This window comes from Silene latifolia, chromosome X (genome assembly GCF_048544455.1).
Source record: "Silene latifolia isolate original U9 population chromosome X, ASM4854445v1, whole genome shotgun sequence".
Lineage (NCBI taxonomy): Eukaryota > Viridiplantae > Streptophyta > Magnoliopsida > Caryophyllales > Caryophyllaceae > Silene > Silene latifolia.
The window spans coordinates 155,067,475-155,089,365 of NC_133537.1; the positions used below are offsets into that span (position 1 = coordinate 155,067,475).

Consider the following 21,891-nt stretch of genomic DNA (forward strand, 5'->3'; position numbering starts at 1 on the left):
TTATTTGCTTGCTTGTTTTGATCTCAACTCATGCACATGTTATGTTTGATGAAATGCTAAGCCTATGAATCCTTGCATTTACTACCATCTCTTATCTTTTCAATGAGACTTGTAAGACATAAACCAACTCGAGTCTCATTAGACCATGCATGTTGTTGAGTAGGGAATATTAAGTCGACTTATAGGTGTTGTACAATCTAATCGATTCGGCTCCGGGACCCAAACTTTCCTAGGATTGTAAGATATAACCCAACTCAATCCATCACAACAATAATTGCTTGCTTATAATTTGAGAACATGTTTGTATGATCAATTCCCATGATTCCCCTATGACCCCATGATATCCTAGTGCTTTTTAATCAATTGTTTACATCTTTCCTTTTGTTGCTTGTTTATTGCCTTTATTAGATTAGAATCATCAACCCATTATAATTGTGACAACCCCAAGCATAACCATAATTAGATTGAATAATTTGAGTAACCACCGTCCCATGGATCGACCTCGACTTACCACTAGCTAGTTGTATGTTGAGTATTATAAATGTGTTTGATTGGATGAGTGACGACATCACCCACATAAAAATGGCGCCGTTGCCGGGGACGGTGTTGTTTATTTGAATTGTTCTTTTGTCTAGTTTTAGTTGTGCTTCTTCTTGAGGAATTTTGGTTCCTTGGGAATTTATTTCTTGTACTTGTTCTTTTTCACATGCTCAACATGTCTACATTCACTTTTTGGCAATATGAAAATGAATCATTTGATAAATATGTTGCAAGATTTGAAGATTATATGACTCATGCTTGGCATCATGGTTTTACTATTTCAAATTATGAAGCATGTTGTGTTGTTTATAATGGCATGAACCTTGAAACCCGCAACTTGGCATTTCACTTGAGTGGTGGTAGGATATGTAAGATGAGTTGTGAGGAATTTTGGGAATTTGTTGAGTTCATGACCACCCATTGTCTTAACCAAACTATATAGGACATCTTTGAGAATGCCAAGGAAGGTATGGAAGTGATAAAAGCCACATTTCAAAAATTCATTGAGGAAAACTATGATGAAAATGAGATTTGTGAGGATGAGAAACCTTCCTATAACCTTGAGTCAACCCACTTTGTCCACAAAATTACTCCACCTTGGGAAGATGGAGTGCTAGATGAGGAGAGTGATGATGAGGAGTAGTACATTCTTGATTGTGAAACTAATGCTTGGATGCCGTCATCCTACTCTTCTTGTGTTTCAATGAAATCAACCTCCATGGAATTTGATGTTAATGGGCAAAATGAGAATGATATGGATGTGAGCTTGAGTAAAAACTCACCCTTTGAGGATGATATATTTGAGGGAGACAATTGTGTTGAACTTGGTGAGCCTTGTTACGACAACCCCTTTGATAATGGACCTTGTTGGGATGAGGAATATTATGAGGACATTTGGGAACCTCAATTAGACACTCTTGAAATCACCTTGGATGATAATGAGAGCACTTGCATTGAATGTGGTGATTTTGACTATTTGGAGGATGAGTTGAGTGAATTGCCAACCAACTACCCATTTCATGTTCCTTCCGTCCATTTTTCTTATGATTTTTGTCATAATATTCTTGACATGCTTGTTCGGTCTTTTACTTGGGCATTATTTCATTGCATAATCTTGTGTTGCTATGCATGCCTATTCATGTCCCACTCCCAAGAATTTGACCGACTTCTACGTGCTTTGGGTGCTAGTGATAATTTTCTATGAAATTGTTAATTGATAGTCCTTGGTTTGATGGAGTTCCTCAATAACCATTAATTTGTATATATGCATTTAGTGTAGTTTTACATTCATTTAATTGCATGAGAGATGAAAGGGAGGGATCTCATATTTTTAATTGAGTTTTTGAAGGAAATTCATAAAAATGAGAAGATGAAAAATGTCAAGAAATGAAGAAAATGGAAAAATTGGGCTTACGAGTAAGTGTGTTATCAAGGGAAAGGTGTTGGGCCATAATTTCAAAAAAAGACGCCCATCCCGAGATAAATCTGGGCGGGTTGAAGTCCAAGAAAAGAAGAAAAATTCCCTGCCCAAGAATCCGAGCGGATTTTAAGAAATACGCCCTTCTTTGCTGTCAACCCGAGCGGGTTGAAACTATCTGGAGCGGGTTCCCAGCCAACCCGAGCGGGTTAATTCTGTCCCGAGCGGGTCCACCCTCTGATTGCTGAAATTTCACAGAATCACGCGCAGAATAATAATACCCCACCCGTGTTCAGCCTTTGACTCGTGAATGCATTGATTTTCAGCTATAAAATTCACTCTACACTCAAGCTCACCTACCATCTTCATCTTCTACCTTCAAACTCAACCTCAACTCACAAAACTCACCCAAATAACCATAAAAGCCAACCAAATCACCATCTAATTACTCTCTACACAATAAAAACCAACTTTCCAACCTTCTATTTGCTCAAAATCACCCATTTTCATCATTTCAAAAATTGGAGCTCCAAAAATCCGTGAGCAACAATTGATTTTCGGGTTTGATTTTTGCCTTCTAGCTTCACTACATTGCTTTTAGTGTTCTAGTAAGGCATTTTCAAGGTTGTTTGGCTCTTATTTGTGAAGATTTGTGGCATTCTTGGGTAGTGATACTTGGTGCATTTCAAGACTACAACAATGAATTTTTGGGGCAAGAGTAAGGCTACTACTTCTAAGGGATCAAAAAGAAGAAAAGGAAGCAATTCTAATGCTCCACCGGAGTACCAAATGCAAGAAGAGGAGTTAGTGCCGGAGATTGAGCAACTTGATGATTTCCCGGAGGTAGTATTCATCAAAAATGAGCATAGGAGGCGATTTTTGAAACTACTTGGTAAGGAGTTCGAACCCACTCGTTTCATTTGTCGTCAGACTTTGGATAAACTTGGTATTGAAGGACGAACCGAGTCCTTATTTAGAGAAATGGGTCTTGAGACTTTATTTAATATGCATGAGGAAACATACCTTAGCCTCACCTTGGAATTCTTGTCTAGTCTCAAAGTATTTGAAGGAGAGACATATGGGGTGTCTTTGGAATTTAGGTTGTGTAATGAGACCCATCAAATGCATTTGGGTACCTTTGGTGAAATCTTTGGGCTTGCGATACCCGAGACCGACCTTGAAAAGCCCGTGGGGTTCACGGAGTCACATTTGTGGAGAGCAATCATCGGGTTGGAATCAGAGGGTTTTAAGAGGTGTCATGCCTTTTGCATTCATCACCCGGTTATTAGGATGTGGCATCAATTTATAGCGGGGACTATTCATGGTAGAAGTGACACGGGATGTGTGAGTCAACTTGACATGACTTTTCTTGAGTCATATTTGAATGTCCAAGGTTTGCCAAAGTACAACTTTAATCCCGTTCTTGAATTACTTGTCCGATTTCGAAATCTATCAAGGGGTGCGACAAAATCAAAGGGAATTGTGATGGGTGGTCTTGTGACTAGGATGGCCGATGCTTTATGTCCGGGGTTTAATGATGATGGGAGATATGAGCCTCTACCCGGAGATACTTTACTTAATGAGAGGGTCATCTTTAGGCATCACAAATGTTGCAAACATAATGATTTGGGAGGTATTGATTGGTACACCAAGGGAAGCACTACATTCACCCTTCCTTGTTGGGACCTTCCTCCTATCACACCTAGGTCGAGTTACCTTCACCCATGCCGAGCTACCTCCTCCCCATTGAGGGGATTAGGGTTCCACCACCTAGGAGACGTGAGGAGGCACCTTCTACTCCTTCCCATGCACCACCACCGTCCCAAGGTCCAACCCTTGGATTTCCACCATTCCTTCGTGATGTTCGGCCCTCATATGCGGAGATACCTACATACCCCCATGTCTACCGACCCTTTTCACGTTCTCCCCCTCGCCCGAGTAGCCCACCATCGGCCATGGATATATTGATGGGTATGATAAGCAACATGGATGTTAGGATGCACCGAGGGCAAGAAGATAACTATTTGGCCCTCTATCCTCAATATTATCATATGGCACAACAAGGGTTTATTGATCCTAATGGTCCTAGGCCTTCTTGGTTGCAACCGCACCTTGTGTTCCCAAACCAAGGCTTGAATGAAGATGACCAAAGAGGAGGAGAGGAAGAAGAAGAAGAAAGTAATGAAGATGATGATAGCCTTAATGATAGAGGCTTTGATTGAGATCGTGATTGTGAGACCTTTATTTCCCTATTTCTCATGTATAGTTTGCATTGTATTATACCTCACATGATTAGATTAGTTTGCATTGTATTTATCCCACCTGATTCATGTAGATAGTTGCATATAGACTAGAATTCATGCTTAGTTACTAATGGCCAAACCTATTCATTTCTACACTAGAAATAGTGTTTAAATCGGTTTGGGGAGGTTTGATCATAGGTGACTTAATCATTTATCATGCATCATATAGTATAGTTTAGATTGCATTCACTTGTTATATATGTCATATAGAATTGCATTTAGTTAGAGCATGCATTCATTCATATCATATCATTGCATTTGTACTTCAATTTCCATAAAATCAAAATTCCAAAAACATGTATTTCCTTTTTATTCCTACTCCTACATGTACATTGAGGACAATGTCCAAAATAAAGTGGGGGATGGGAATTTATATTCCAAAAAATGAATAAAATTGAAATTTTTTGAAAAATCCCAAAAATATGTCTTTTAATTTCATAAAAACAAAACCCATAAAAATTTGAAAAATTTAAAAATCCAAAAACAAGTTCATTTCCTTTGTAGTGTAGTCATGTATATATTATTGTATATATTGTGTTTGTTCATCCTTATTCGCATTGATTGACTACACCACATCCGAGACATGAGGATATTGAAGACCGCATGGTATGATCTTTCCAATCTCCTTTTTCCTCTTTATGTTAATGACTATGTGGCTTTATTTTGATTGATGCGGTAAAAACAATGTGAATTTAGGATTGCATTTAGTTTATTTGGCATATTAGTTGGTAGAATCATATGCATTAGGATGTTTATATGTTAGTTGCATCATGGCATGTAGTTGCATGTTAAAAAAATTTTGCGAAACCGTCTACTTGGGAAGCTTGACAAGTGTATATAGGCCCTAGTAGATGCTTTTTCGTCTTAAGACTTTGCTTGTTAGAATACTTGTAAAACACCCTAGGATGTGTCATGCTAGTATCCTTTGACCCATGGATTAAGGCCTAGTCAAGAGTACCTTGTGGTGTGATAACTCCTTGGCTACCGTTTATTCTAAGGTGACCCTTGAAACCATGCATCCATCATTCATCCATGTTCTACCATACATTTTGTCATCAAAAAGGGAATGGGCACAAAAAAAGAAATCAATTTGAGTTCAATGAAATGAAAAATGAAAGAAAGTTTGCAAAATTGCATCAAATGAAAAGAGGAGCAAAAATAGACTCCTAAAAGCTTCAAATATAAGGCACCCTCACTACATATGGGGTGACTTTGAAAATGTTCAAAAGAAAATGCAAAAAGTTGAAAGTTGTCAAGTGTTGAAATGCCAAAAATCAAAAAGAAATGGCAAAGAAAGTGTTCTCAAATGTCAAATGCCACAAGAAATTGGGGGGAAAAACAAAAACAAACGCAAACTCCCAAAGTGAAACTCAAATATCTATTGATCCCTTTATCCATCGTATCCATTTTTGTGCACGGTAGAGAGGGGACGACCCTTCTTCTTGTCTAGGCAAGAGGGGGAATTCCGCGATCCTCCAGTGTTTCTAACACCATAGGGAGTCTACTCTTGACAAAAGCATTTAACGATTGAGGACAAAGGTACCCTAGCTTGACACATTTTGGAGGTGATTTATTGGTATCCTTCTAGGCTTAGTAGTTTGAACAAATTGCATCTATGAAGGATTGTGTACCCTTGAATTGCTTCCCTTGTAGATAATTTCCGCCACTTAGATGAGGAAAGTGACTATTCTTTTGTAGATGCATCCATTACTTGATTTTGTGTGCTTAATGTTTGGATGTGTCGCCATTTTGGCAAGACCCATCTTGCCTTGCAAGAAGGCATCCTAACTCATGGTTGTCTTGTTGTGAGTTGAAGAGGCGGAGTGAGACCCGCTAATTGTCTCATATCGGCTTTGTTATTAGGATAGTTTAAATAAAGGTCTAGTTTTTGTCACCTCTTTACTCGGGACGAGTAAAGGTTCGGTTTGGGGATATTTGATGTGAACATTATTTGCGCACATTTAGTCCCCTATCTAAGCCTATTTTGCATACTTTTATAACATTTCATGACCATTTTATCCGTCAAATCCTTCCTATTTGCTTTCCTAGTGCATTTTACATGATTTGTAGGAAAGAAGATAATAAGGCAGAAATTCCCGTCTTTCGTGCATATTTGGAAGCTTATTGACGATATTTGATGGACTAAGTATGAAGAGGAAGCAAGAATGATGACCAAGGAAGAAGAAATAAAGAGTATATAGAGGCATCTTAGGCTTAGAAGCAAAAAGAAAGGGAATAGAAGCTCAACCCGCGCGGGTCAAGCCTATCTGGAGCAAGATACTGATGAACCCGCTCGGGTCAATTTCAACCCGCTCGGGTTGAGGCTCTGGACGCCCATATTTCGCTCGGGACGGGCGTATTCCTGGACAGGAAACTTTTCCTTGCTACGTGAACTACAATCCGCCCGTCTTCACCCTTGGACGCCCGGATTCGGCACCAGCACGAATTGTCTTCTTCAAGCTCCAAAGAAAGAAGCCCTTCCTTCGAAAAATAGCGGCTCCTCCCTGCTCAAATCTCAAAAGTGTAATTACTAGTTTAGCCCTTAGTTAACCCTAATGCATCCACCAAATTTCCACTATAAATACCCCATTTGTAATAATCAAACCATTAAATTTTCATTAGATTAAATTAATCCTTCCTTAGATTAGATTAGTAGTAGATTAGAATAGATTATCATTTAATCTTTCCACAAATTATACATTAATCTTTCCTTTAATCATTGTTCAAGTTTATTATTGAGTAATTCATGTTTATTATTGGGTAATTAGAAGATTATTGGGTTTATTGGGAGATTGACAACCTTCCATCAATCATCAAGTTCTTCTATTATTCTTTGCATTATTATTTTGGAATCTCCATAGGTATAATTCTCTTAATCCTTGTTTTAATTATTGTTAATCTTTCTTACTTGTTCATCATGTTTGGCTTTGTTAGTATGATTGACAACCTTATTAACATGTTGATCGGAGCCATTTCGTGTTCACAATTAAGCATATGTGGTCGTTGGTCAATGGTCGATACAAAACACAATTTATACTTCACAAACAACTCTACAATTAGTAAAGAGGCAAGTAAAGGTCGGATCCCAAAGGACGGGTATTGAAATGAAGATTCTATTGTAACTAGCGGTGTCTAGGGGTGTCACAAATTGGGTTGATGTAGAAGGTTACTAAACTAAGATAGCAATGAAAATAAACTAACAAGATAAATAAAATAAGGGTGTAAACAATTGATTAAAAGCACTAGGGTGTCATGGGTTCATAGGGGAATCATGGGATATGATCATACAAACATGTTCTCAAATTATAAGCAAGCAATTATTGTTGTGATGGATTGAGTTGGGTTATATCTTACAATCCTAGGAAAGTTTGGGTCCCGGAGCCGAATCTCTTGGATTGTACAACACCTACAAGTCGACTTAATCTTCCCTACTTAACACATGCATGGTCTAACAAGACTCGAGTTGGGTTATGTCTTACAAGTCAAGTTGAAAGGATAGAAGATGATAGTAAATGCAAGGATTCATAGGCTTAGCATTTCATCAAATATAACATGTGCATGTATTAAGATCAAAACAAGCAAGCAAATAAGATATGAAAGCATATTAATTTAAGCATGAATCATTCCCATGTTGGTTTCCCCTAATCACCCATTAAACCCTAGCTAAGAGACTACTCACTCATTATCATATTGATCATGCTAGAAAGGTTGTCAATCATACTAACATAATGAAACATGATGAATAAATGAAAGTAATTAGCAATAATTAAAAAGGGATTAAGAGATTATACCTACTAATGATTCCAATAATAAAGCAAGAATAATAGAAGTACTTGAATCCTAGATTGAGAGGTTGTCAATCTCCCAATAATAACCCAAATAATCTTCAATTACCCAAAATAAAGTAAGAACAAGAGAGAGATTAAAGAACTAAAACTTGGATTAAAACTTGATTAATATTTGATTACAATATTGAAGAGAGATTTGATTGATATTAACTACACTCATTATTGATAAGAAGAACATGCTCCTCTAATTAGACTAATGGGGTATTTATAGTGAAAATTAGGAAGGATGCATTAGGGTTAACTAAGGGCTAAACTAGTAATTACACTTTTTAAGTTGAGCAAGGAGCCTCCGGGATTATCCGAGAGAAGGGCTTCTCTTATCGATGCTTGAGGAATGAAAACGTCTTTGTCTTTGCGATCCGTGCGGATGGGAGTCGGGACGGCCGGATCTGGACTGAGGGATCCGAGCGGATTCTTGGGCAAGACGCTCGGATCGGGCGAGGGGGAATCCGAGCGGATTCCTTTGCGGGGACGCTCGGATTGGCGAGGACGGACGGATTCTCTACAATCCGTTCGGATTGTAGTTCAAAGAACTTTCCTTCTTCTTTTTCTTCCCTTTTCTTCATGAATTCCTTGGGGATTTCCTTGGGGACTCAAGGATCCTTTTCTCAACAATGCTCTTCTACTATGCTATGTACAAAGGCCTTCTAGTCTTGTCTCTCCTTGATGCTTGGTCATTGAATATGATCAATTTAGCCTTGTTTTGCCATGAAAATGCAAGATTCTTACTCCTTTCCTACCAAGGGATCAAAATCTCAAAGAATATGCAAAACAAAGAACTAAAGATAAGAAATGACCCAAATAGGCACTAAAAAGCATAGAAACAATGGTAATTCGGGGGCTAAATATGCGCCAATTATGGTCACATCAAATATCCCCAAATCGAACCTTTGCTCGTCCCGAGTAAAGAGGTGACAAAGACTAGGACCAAAACTAACCTAACCTAATAATAATAGCCGATATGAGACAATTAGCGGGTCTCACTCCGCCCCTTCAACTCACAACAAGACAACCATGAGGTAGGATGCCTTCTTGCAAGGCAAGGTGGGTCTTGCCAAAATGGCGACACATCCAATCATTAAGCACACAAAAACACATAATGGATGCATCTACAAAAAGAATAGCCACTTTCCTCATCTAAGTGGCGGAAATTATCTACAAGGGAAGCAATTCAAGGGTACACAATCCTTCATAGATGCAATTTGTTCAAACTACTAAGCCTAGAAGGATACCAATAAATCACCTCCAAAATGTGTCAAGCTAGGGTACCTTTGTCCTCAATCGTTAAATGCTTTTGTCAAGAGTAGACTCCCTATGGTGTTAGAAACACTGGAGGATCGCGGAATTCCCCCTCTTGCCTAGACAAGAAGAAGGGTCGTCCCCTCTCTACCATGCACAAAAATGGATACGGTGGATAAAGGGATCAATAGATATTTGAGTTTCATTTTGGGAGTTTGCTTTCATTTTTGTTTTCCCCCCAATTTCGTTGGCATTTGACTTTTGAGAACACTTTCTTTGCCATTTCTTTTGATTTTTGGCATTTCAATACTTGACAACTTTTTGCATTTCTTTTGAACATTTTCAAAGTCACCCCAATTAGTAACGAGGGTGCCTTGTATTTGAAGTTTTAGGAGTTCTATTTTTGCTCCTCTTTTCATTTGATGCATTTTTGCAAACTTTCTTTCACTTTTCATTTCTTTGAACTCAAATTGATTTCTTTTTTTGTGCCCATTCCCTTTGATGACAAAAATATGGTAGAACATGGATGAATTGGTAGAAGTATGCATGGTTTCAAGGGTCACCTTGGAATAAACGGTAGCCAAGGAGTTATCACACCACAAGGTACTCTTGACTAGGCCTTAAACCATGGGTCAAAGGATACTAGCATGACACATCCTAGGGTGTTTTACAAGTATTCTAACAAGCAAAGTCTTAAGAATAAAAAAGCATCTACTAGGGCCTATATACATTTGTCAAGCTTCCCAAATAGACGGTTTCGCAAAATTTTTCTATCATGCAACTAAATGCCATGATGCAACTAACATATAAACATCCTAATGCATATGATTCTACCAACTAATATGCCAAATAATTCTAAATGCAATCCTAAGTTCACATTGTTTTACCGCATCGATCAAAATAAAGCCACATAGTCATTAACATAAAGAGGAAAAAGGAGATTGGAAAGATCATACCATGCGGTCTTCAATATCCTCATGTCTCGGATGTGGCGTAGTCAATCAAAGTGAACAAGGATGAACAAACACAATATATACAAGACAATATATACAAATGAAATGAACTTGTTTTTGGTTTTTCAATTTTTCAAATTTTTATGATTTTTGAAATTTTTCAATTTTTATGGTTTTTGAATAAAAGTTAAGTGTTAGAATTCCCATCCCCACACTAATATGGGCATTGTCCTCAATGGCCAAAATGATGGAAATTATGCAAAGATGATGCATGATTTCTATACTAAATGCAATTCTACACTAAGCTATACTACATGATGCATGGTTTTTGTTATGACGGAGAGGATAATTTAAATTACCTCCCGTTGCGTATGCATTAACTTCCCCAAACCAAGTAAGACATTATTGCTAATGTCAAAGCATGGGGGAGTTCATGCACACACTATGTTATGCATGAAACTAGATTGTCATTTTGGATTTTCAAAAATGGGAACAATAAAGAACACCTCAAAGGAACCGAGGTGTGAGTCCTTTGATGTTGCTAGGACTAAACCAACAATGATCAAAATGAAATAAAATACAAAGAGATATAGACAAACCGTGGGAGTGTAGGAGTCTCCAAGGCTAGTCTTCCATCAAGCTATTATCATCACCACTTCCCTCATGAGAAGTGGTCACATTGCCACTTTCCTTGGCACTTTCTTCTTTGCTTTCTTCACCATCATCTTCCTCATCATTATCTTCACCATCTCTTTCTTCATCTCCACTTGCTTCTTCCTCAATGTTGTCATCAATCTCCTCATCATTTCCAACAACCTCATTGTCTTCCACCACGTCCCTTGATGCACCCGGAAATAAGGCTTCTCTATCCGCCCAACTAGGCAAAGGACAAGATGGATCGAGGAGTCCTTGCCTAGCTAGATGTAGGAGGGGAGGATATTGAGCCAAATATGCATTCTTCCGATCTTCATAAGCTTGCTTGTGCATGGCTTGCATAAGAAGAGTTACATAGTCTTTCCCAATTTCAACTCCTTGCGGTTTGAACTCTTCATAATCATAGGGGTAAGGTGGTATAACAATGGAAGAGGAGGGAGTTTCATGATCACCCTTTTGTTGTTGAATGATGTACTCGGCTTCCTTGGATAGGGGAAGTAAATAGTTGGTCCGGTGGACACTAAGACGGCAAATCTTTGCGGGTAGAGTGAATGATCGAGCCTCACTTGTAAGCCACCCATACTTGGTATCAAGGGGATTGTGAGCAACCCACTTAAACTTGTTAATCAAGATGGACATATCAATAAGATGGCCACCATCCTTAGCCGTGTACTTGCTATACTTATTGAAATTAGGATCAAAGTGCTTGGCTAGGACCGTGACAAGGCCGCCATTAACAATTACGGTTTGACCCTTCTTCCCACTATCTACATGGAGCCATCTATCAACCAATAGCCTCAAAGAATTGTAAGGCTTGGTGTGAATTCTTCCAATATTCAAAGTTGATTCAAGGAGAATAAAATCGAGTCCCGTGAAATGATTGGTGTCTTTCCTAGCAATTATGGTATTTCCCACAACTTTGTGCCATATTCTTATGCCCGGATGATGGACCAAAAGAGCACGACAAGCTTTAAAATCTTCAAATTTCTTCCCGGAGATTGCCTCCCAAAGAGGCTCGGGATCATACTTCCCATATTGCTTATAAAATTTATATGTTCATCGCTAAGACCCAAAATTGCACCCAATTCCGGAAAGGTAATGCGTCTACTAGTGTTAGCTAGACGAAACTCAATATTTTCCCTATTCTCAACTTTTGTCACTTTTAAAGAACTTAAGAATTCCAAGACAAGGGAGGGGTATGTTACTTCCTTCATTTCAAACAATTTCTTTAAACCCATGGCATTGAAAAAGACTCTTGTTTGTTCAAGAACACCCAACTTCTCTAAAGCATCTTGGCATATGAATTTGGTGGATTGAATTTGTTTCATAGCAAACTTGACAAATGTATTTCTATGGGAATCGGAAATGAATGTTACCTCCGGATAATGCAAGAGTTGATTAATTACCGGAGTAGAGGGTGATGCTTCCATAGAAATTTGTTGAGGTTGTTGCACTTCCAAGCTTGGTGTTGATACCACCATTGCCAAAGCCTTCTTCATTTGTAGAGCTTTTTGCCTTTGAGAGAGAGTTGTAGCCTTTGGTGCCTTTGTTGCCTTTGCTTTTGCTTTTGTTGCTCCCTTTGTTCTTGCCATTTGATGAGATAACCAAGAAAAAGATCAAAAATCTTCAATTTGTAGAATGCCCAAATCGATTTTGAAGGTGAAAGGCTTTGCCTTTATGAGAACAAAAATCGATTCAAAGGTGAAGATTTTGTTCTTGGTTTTGATTGTTAATGAAGATGGAGTGATTGATTTGTTATTTGAAAGATGGTTTGATTTGATTTTGGTGAGTTTTGTTGAGGGTTTTTGTTTTTGAGATGGAGAGGATGAGGGTTTTGATGTTGTGGGTAGTGTTTATGAGTGAATGAATGAATGAATGAAGGTGGGATGGGTATTTAAAGAACTCGACAATATTAGGACGCAGGGGCAATCCGTGCGGATTAGGCGCAATCCGCTCGGATTCTTCAGCTTCAAATTTTCAAAAATCACGCCTAGAGACGGGCTGATTCTGGGGAATCCGCTCGGATTCTTCTGAGATGAGACGGGCGGAGTTCGTGCAGGACGGACGGATTCTTGTCCAGAGATTTTTCTTTGTTTTTCTTCAGCTGCAAGACGGGCGTCTTTTTCAAAAGACGGACGGATTCTGTGAGACGGGCGTCTTTCCAGGAATCCGCTCGGATTCTTCAACAGTCAAGAATTTTTGCAATTTCAGCTCAGCCCAAGACGGGCGTCTTCTCAGCAGGACGCTCGGATCCTCTGCAGACGGGCGGATTCTCAGGAATCCGCTCGGATTGGTCCTTGTGTACACGGATTCAGTTCCATCCGTGCACCAACGCATTCCCTTATCATTCTTTCTTTCTTTCTAATCTTGTGTTCTTCATTCATGGGGCACTACTAAGGCATGAATAGCCTAGGCAATTGCCATCCCCACACTAAGGTAAAGCACTACACATCAATTAAAATCATTAGTCCCTCCCTCACTTCTCTCTTACATGACAATTATTTTGATCAAAGTAAAAATAAATCCAAAAATGACAAAAATGCAATACAAAAATTGAAAAGTAAGTTAGGGAGTTAGAAATATTTACAAGCGGTGGTTTAGGGAGGACTCCACCAAACTCTCATTCTTGATGAGATGTCAAGGAGGCATGTTCAAGGTGTTGTTGATGTTGCTCAACACCTTGAAGAAGTAATCAAAAGCTTGTTCATTGTTATGGTAGAGGTCCTCAATAGACCGTGGCCCTTGTTGTTGATCATGATCGATGGCATGCCCAATGTAGGGATTAAAGATCCCTTCAAATTCGTCGTCCCAAAGACCACAAACTTCATTGAGTTGATCATTGAAAATCTCTTGCTTGGATGGAGACAACTCTCCCAATTTCTTTTCTTGGCCAATGAGGCCATCATCTTCTTCCTTGGTTGATTTTGATGAGCCTTGTAAGCTTTCCTTGTCAAAATTCACTTGCTCTTTGAATGGAGCATCTTCAACTTTCTTCCTCCATTGGAATTCCGATTTCTTCTTCTCATCTTTCCGGCTATAATGATCAATCATGAAACATGGCTCATGCAAACGAGGAGCTCTCATGGTCTTGTCAAGATTAAAAGTTATACTTTCATCTCCCACTTCTAGAGTGAGCTCTCCATGTTTCACATCAATCACCGCACCCGCGGTGTGTAGGAAAGGTCTTCCTTAGATGATTGGAATGTTGGAATCTTCCTCCATATCAACAATGACAAAGTCCACCGGGATGAAAAACTTCCCAATTCGCACGGGGACATCTTCCCATATCCCTAGCGGTGTCTTCGTCGATCTATCGGCCATTTGAAGAGTGATATTGGTACATTTAAGCTCTCCCATTCCCAACCTTTTACTTACCGAGTACGGCATGACACTCACACTAGCCCCTAGATCACATAAGGCTTTGTTGATCGTTGTGTCGCCAATGGTACACGGTATTGAGAAGCTTCCCGGATCCTTTAACTTTGGAGGTGAACTCCCTTGAAGTATTGCACTACTCACCTTAGTGAAGGCGATAGTCTCAAGTTTCCGGATCGACTTCTTCTTTGTGAGGATATCTTTCATGTACTTTGCATAGGCCGGAACGTGATTGATTAATTCCGTGAAAGGAATTGAGACTTCTAAGTTCTTCACAATCTCCATGAACTTCCCAAGTTGATCATCAAATTTAGGCTTGGCTTGACGACTTGGAAAAGGAAGTCTAATCACAATGGGCTCCTTTTCTTTGGCTTTGTCTTCATTTTTCTTTGAGCTTTCTTCTTTTGATGATTCCCCTTCTTTGGGACCTTGCACCACAACTTCATTCTCACTAGCTCTCACAACTTCATCCTCAACTTGCTCCTTCGGTGCTTCATACCTTGTACCACTTCTCAAGTGAATGGCCCTAACCGTTTCATGTCTAGGGGATTACTTTGAGGTGGTAATTGCCCCTTTTGTCTTTGTGAGCTCGAAGATGCTAGTTGGGTCAATTGTGTTTCCAACATCTTGGTGTGAGCTAGAATGTTGTTGATGGTGGTGTCTTTTGCTTGGCTATATTTTTGCATTTGGGTGAAAAATTCTTGTTGATTCTTTTGCATTTGGAGGACCGCTTTTTGGACATCAAAACTTTGGTCATTGTGGTGATTATATGGATTTTGATTTTGGTAACCTTGGTTTTGATTGTAAAAGGGTCTTTGATTTTGATTTCTTATGGGTGGTGAAGTGTATGTTGTTTGAGGGTTTTGAACATTTTGGCTTTTGTATGAGAGATTTGGATGGAACTTGGTGTTTTCATTGTAAAAATTTGAATAAGGGGTACCACTTTTGTAAGCTTGGAAAGCATTAACTTGTTCGGTTGTTCCCCTACACTCACTTGAGTCATGACCCAAGGTTCCACAATTCTCACATATCCCGCTTGGGATTGATGAGGATGCCGTCATGGCATTGACATGATGCTTTGATGATTTTGAGTTTTCCTCAAGTCTAGCCATAGCTTGTTCAAATTTCAAGTTGATTGTGTCAATGTGAGCACTAAGTTGAGCACCCAATTGAGTAACGGTGTCCACTTCATACTTTCCTCCTCTAGTAGCCTTGCGAGGCCTACTATATTGCGAATTATGGACCGCCATTTCCTCAATCTTGTTCCATGTTTGATTGTCATCAACTTCGGTGAACATTCCATTTGATCCCATATTGAGAATGTTCCTTGAATCTTCATATAAACCATTCCAAAATTGTTGCACTAAAAACCATTCGCTAAGTCCATGGTGAGGACATGAGCGACAAATACCTTTGAACCGCTCCCAAGCTTCATACAAAGACTCTTCATCCCTTTGCTTAAAACCCGTAATTTGAGCTCTTAGCATATTGGTCTTTTCCGGTGGGTAGAATTTTTTGTAGAAAGCTAGAGCTAGCTTCTTCCAAGAATCTATTCCAAGGGTGGCCTTATCAAGGCCCTTTAACCATTGCTTTGCGGTGCCGATTAACGAAAAAGGAAATAAGACCCATCTTATTTGGTCTTGAGTCACGCCCGTTTGAGAGATAGCTTCACAATAATCACAAAATGTTTCCATATGAGAATGAGGGTCCTCACTAGGCATTCCCCCGAATTGGCTCCTCTCAACTAGTTGGATGAAGGCGGACTTGGCAATAAAGTTTCCGGTAAGATGTTGTGGGGTAGGAGTACCATTTGGTAGATCCTCCTCGGTGGGTATAGAGTGTGACGAGAATTTAGGCATTGTAGGTGAATTTTGTGTGGTATTGTTTAATGGGTTTTCTTCTCCTTCTATTGCGAAAGGATTGACAAACTCACTAGTGGGTTGAACAACTTCACCAACACCTCCCAAATTCCTCCTAACAAGTCTCCTATTATTCGTCAAGGTTCTTTCGATTTCACGGTCAAAAGGTAACAAATCTCTTTGTAACCTTCTAGACATGCAAAATATCAAACAACTAGAAAACAATTAGAACAAACCTTGAGGAGTTTTACTTCCCAAGGTGAAAAAGACACAACTAAAAACAATAAAAGAAATCTTAAATCAATTAAACACCGTCCCCGGCAACGGCGCCATTTTTGATCGGAGCCATTTCGTGTTCACAATTAAGCATATGTGGTCGTTGGTCAATGGTCGATACAAAACACAATTTATACTTCACAAACAACTCTACAATTAGTAAAGAGGCAAGTAAAGGTCGGATCCCAAGGGACGGGTATTGAAATGAAGATTCTATTGTAACTAGCGGTGTCTAGGGGTGTCACAAATTGGGTTGATGTAGAAGGTTACTAAACTAAGATAGCAATGAAAATAAACTAACAAGATAAATAAAATAAGGGTGTAAACAATTGATTAAAAGCACTAGGGTGTCATGGGTTCATAGGGGAATCATGGGATATGATCATACAAACATGTTCTCAAATTATAAGCAAGCAATTATTGTTGTGATGGATTGAGTTGGGTTATATCTTACAATCCTAGGAAAGTTTGGGTCCCGAGCCGAATCGATTAGAATGTACAACACCTACAAGTCGACTTAATCTTCCCTACTTAACACATGCATGGTCTAACAAGACTCGAGTTGGGTTATGTCTTACAAGTCAAGTTGAAAGGATAGAAGATGATAGTAAATGCAAGGATTCATAGGCTTAGCATTTCATCAAATATAACATGTGCATGTATTAAGATCAAAACAAGCAAGCAAATAAGATATGAAAGCATATTAATTTAAGCATGAATCATTCCCCATGTTGGTTTCCCCTAATCACCCATTAAACCCTAGCTAAGAGACTACTCACTCATTATCATATTGATCATGCTAGAGAGGTTGTCAATCATACTAACATAATGAAACATGATGAATAAATGAAAGTAATTAGCAATAATTAAAAAGGGATTAAGAGATTATACCTACTAATGATTCCAATAATAAAGCAAGAATAATAGAAGTACTTGAATCCTAGATTGAGAGGTTGTCAATCTCCCAATAATAACCCAAATAATCTTCAATTACCCAAAATAAAGTAAGAACAAGAGAGAGATTAAAGAACTAAAACTTGGATTAAAACTTGATTAATATTTGATTACAATATTGAAGAGAGATTTGATTGATATTAACTACACTCATTATTGATAAGAAGAACATGCTCCTCTAATTAGACTAATGGGGTATTTATAGTGAAAATTAGGGAGGATGCATTAGGGTTAACTAAGGGCTAAACTAGTAATTACACTTTTTAAGTTGAGCAAGGAGCCTCCGGAATTATCCGAGAGAAGGGCTTCTCTTATCGATGCTTGAGGAATGAAAACGTTTGCGGCCGCGATCCGTGCGGATGGGAGTCGGGACGGCCGGATCTGGCTGAGGAATCCGAGCGGATTCTTGGGCAAGACGCTCGGATGGCGAGGGGAATCCGAGCGGATTCCTTTGCGGGACGCTCGGATTGGCGAGGACGGACGGATTCTCTACAATCCGTTCGGATTGTAGTTCAGCAACTTTCCTTCTTCTTTTTCTTCCCTTTTCTTCATGAATTCCTTGGGGATTTCCTTGGGGACTCAAGGATCCTTTTCTCAACAATGCTCTTCTACTATGCTATGTACAAAGGCCTTCTAGTCTTGTCTCTCCTTGATGCTTGGTCATTGAATATGATCAATTTAGCCTTGTTTTGCCATGAAAATGCAAGATTCTTACTCCTTTCCTACCAAGGGATCAAAATCTCAAAGAATATGCAAAACAAAGAACTAAAGATAAGAAATGACCCAAATAGGCACTAAAAAGCATAGAAACAATGGTAATTCGGGGGCTAAATATGCGCCAATTATGGTCACATCACATGTTAAACTTGATCATGAGTGAGTAGTTACTTAGCTAGGATTAATGGGTAATTAGGGGAAACCAACATGGGGAATGATTCATGCTTAAATTAATATGCTTTCATGGTTTATTTGCTTGCTTGTTTTGATCTCAACTCATGCACATGTTATGTTTGATGAAATGCTAAGCCTATGAATCCTTGCATTTACTACCATCTCTTATCTTTTCAATGAGACTTGTAAGACATAAACCAACTCGAGTCTCATTAGACCATGCATGTTGTTGAGTAGGGAAGATTAAGTCGACTTGTAGGTGTTGTATAATCTAATCTATTCGGCTCCGGGACCCAAACTTTCCTAGGATTGTAAGATATAACCCAACTCAATCCATCACAACAATAATTGCTTGCTTATAATTTGAGAACATGTTTGTATGATCAATTCCCATGATTCCCCTATGACCCCATGATATCCTAGTGCTTTTTAATAAATTGTTTACATCTTTCCTTTTGTTGCTTGTTTATTGCCTTTATTAGATTAGAATCATCAACCCATTATAATTGTGAAAACCCCAAGCATAACCATAATTAGATTGAATAATTTGAGTAACCGCCGTCCCATGGATCGACCTCGACTTACCACTAGCTAGTTGTATGTTGAGTATTATAAATGTGTTTGATTGGATGAGTGACGACATCACCCACATCATGTAGTCATTGCCCACTTCAACACCTTCGGGTTTGAACTCTTGATATTTGAATGGATAGCGTGGTGTGACAATGGAGGATGAGGGCATTTCAATTTCACCCCTTTGTTGACGGATGATGTACTCGGCTTCCTTTGAGAGGGGAAGAAGGTAGTTTGTTCTATGAACACTCAAGCGGCTTATCTTGGAAGGCAAAGTAACAGATCTATCATCATTGGTGAGCCACCCATATTTGGTGTCAAGAGGATTATGCTTGACCCACTTGTACTTGTTAATCATGGCATCCATGTCAATGAGATGACCCCCTCTTTTCGCCACATAGTTGCTATCCTTGTTGAAATTCGGATCAAAGTACTTGGCCAAGAGAGTAACTAGACCTCCATTTACGATAAAAGCGGTGCCTTCCTTTCCACAATCAACATTGAGCCATCGTTCCACCAAAAGCCTTATAGCATTGTAAGGCTTGGTGAATTCCCGTCCAATATTTAAGGCCGACTCAAGTAGAACACAATCGAGGTTGGTAAAGTGGTTAGTGTCTTTTCTTGCAATGATAGTATTCCCGATGACCTTGTGCCACACTTTAATGCCCGGATGGTGGACTAATAGAGCGCGACAAGCATGAAAGTTCTCAAATTTCTTCCCGGAAATTGCCTCCCAAAGAGGAGTGGGGTCATATTTTTCGGGCTTCTTATAATAACGAGGTGTATCACTAAGACCTAATGCTTTACTCAAAACATCAAAGGTGATGCGCCTATTCACATTGGCAAGGCGAAACTCGGTGTATTCTCTAGTCTCTACCTTAGTCACTTTCAATGAACTTAAGAATTCCAAGGTAAGGGAGGGGTATGGCAATTCTCTTGTAGCAAACAATTTTCCCAACCCCATGGCTTCAAAGAAGGCTTTTGTTTGTTCAAGGACACCCAATTTGTTCAACGCATCCTCACATATGAATTTGGTGGGTAGAATGGATTTCTTAGCATACTTGGCAAATGTATCCCTATGGGAGTTAGAAATGAAAATTACCTCTGGATAGTTTGATAATTGAGCAATTTCCGTAGTTGTTGTTGTTATTGCTTCCAAGGGAGGATTTTGTTGTTGTTGAACTTCCAACTTTGCACTAGCAACCACCATAGCCATTGAGGCTTTCTTTGCTTGAAGGCATTGTTGCCTTTTTTAGAGTACCTTTGCCTTGAGTGCCTTTGTTGATCCTTTTGTTCTTGCCATTGATGATTATACCAAGAAAAGATTGAAAATCTTCAATTTCCTATTATACCCAAATCGATTTTAAGATGAAAGGATTTGCCTTTGTAATTCAAAAGTTGACTCAAAGGTTGAAGATTTTGGTGCTTGGATTGATTATTATTGGAAAAGGAGTGATTAATTGTTGTTGAAAGAAAGTTTGGATTTGATTTTGTTGAATTTGTTTGAGGAAATCTTGTTTTGGTGATGGAGAGGATGAGGGTTTTGGGGTTTTTGGTAGTGTTTTGAATGTATGAATGAAGGAATGAATGTGGGAGGGGTATTTAAAAACACCCGAAAATTTCGAACTGTAGGGGGAAGACGAGCGTTTTTCCTTCGGGACGCTCGGATTACGCCTAACTGTTCGTGAATTCTCGCCTAAAGACGAGCGTCTTTCAGCTGGGACGCTCGGATTCTTCAGTTGCGGGACGAGCGGATTCCAATAAAGACGGGCGGATTCTGTTACAGCAAGTTTTCTTATTTTGCACTGGCAAAAAGACGGGCGTCTTTCTGCAAAGACGAGCGGATTCTTCCAGACGAGCGTCTTCTCTGTTGGGACACTCAGATTCTTCAATAGTCCCAATTTTTTAATTTTTCAGTTCAATTGGACGGACGGAATCTGCAACAGATGCCCGGATTCCCATAAGACGAGCGAATGCCCCTTAAGGACGCTCGGGTTCTTCCTAGTCTACTCGGATTCAGTTCCATCCGTGCACTTGCATATCCCGTGTCATTTTCATTCTTCAAATCCCGTGTTCTTCATTGTAGGGGCCCTACTAAGGCATGAATAGCCTAGGCAATTGCTATCCCCACACTAAGCTAAAGTACTACACATCAATAAAATCATTAGTCCCTCCCTCACTTCTCTCAAAAATGATAAATATCTTGATCAAAGCATAAAAAATCCAAAAAAAAATGACAAAAATGCAATGTAAGAATTAAAATGCGAGTTAGGGAGTTAGAAATATTTACAAATGGTGGTTTGGAGAGGACTCCACCAAACTCTCATCCTTAGTGAGATGTCATGGGGGCATGTCCAAGGTGTTGTTGATGTTGCTCAACACCTTGAAGAAGTAGTCAAAAGCATGTTCATTGTCATGATAAAGATCTTCAATAGATCTTTGCCCTTATTGTCCTTCATGTTGGTCTTTATCGATAGCATTACCAATGTAGGGATTAAAAATCCCTTTAAACTCATCGTCCCAAAGACCACAAACTTCATCTACTTGGTCACTAAAGATCTCTTGAGTTGATAGAGACGACTCTCCCACTTTCTTGTCTTGGCCAATGAGGCCATCCTCTTCATTGCTTGACTTTGGTGAGCTTTTCAAGCTCTCTTTGTTACAATTCACTTGCTCTTTGAATGGAGCATCATCAACTTTATTCTTCCATTGGAATTCCGACTTCTTCCTATCATCCTTCCGGCTATAATGATCAACCATAAAACATGGTTCATGCAAACGGGGAGCTCTCATGGTCTTGTCAAGATTGAAAGTTATGCTCTCATCTCCTACTTCTAGAGTGAGCTCTCCATGCTTCACATCAATCACCGCACCCGCGGTGTTCAAAAAAGGTCTACCTATAGTGATTGGAATATTGGAGTCTTCTTCCATGTCAACAATGACAAAGTCCACCGGGATGAAAAATTTCCCAACTCTTACGGGAACATCTTCCCATATCCCTAATGGTGT

The 21,891-nt window shown here is 39.2% G+C and overlaps 1 non-coding gene across 1 annotated transcript; it reads left to right on the forward strand.

Moving 5' to 3' along the window:
* Positions 1-15,709: 15,709 nt before the first annotated feature.
* LOC141624180 (small nucleolar RNA R71) lies at positions 15,710-15,816 on the forward strand. The gene has a single exon (XR_012533991.1). It is a non-coding gene; the product is annotated as a small nucleolar RNA R71 (small nucleolar RNA).
* The last annotated feature ends 6,075 nt before the right edge of the window (positions 15,817-21,891 follow it).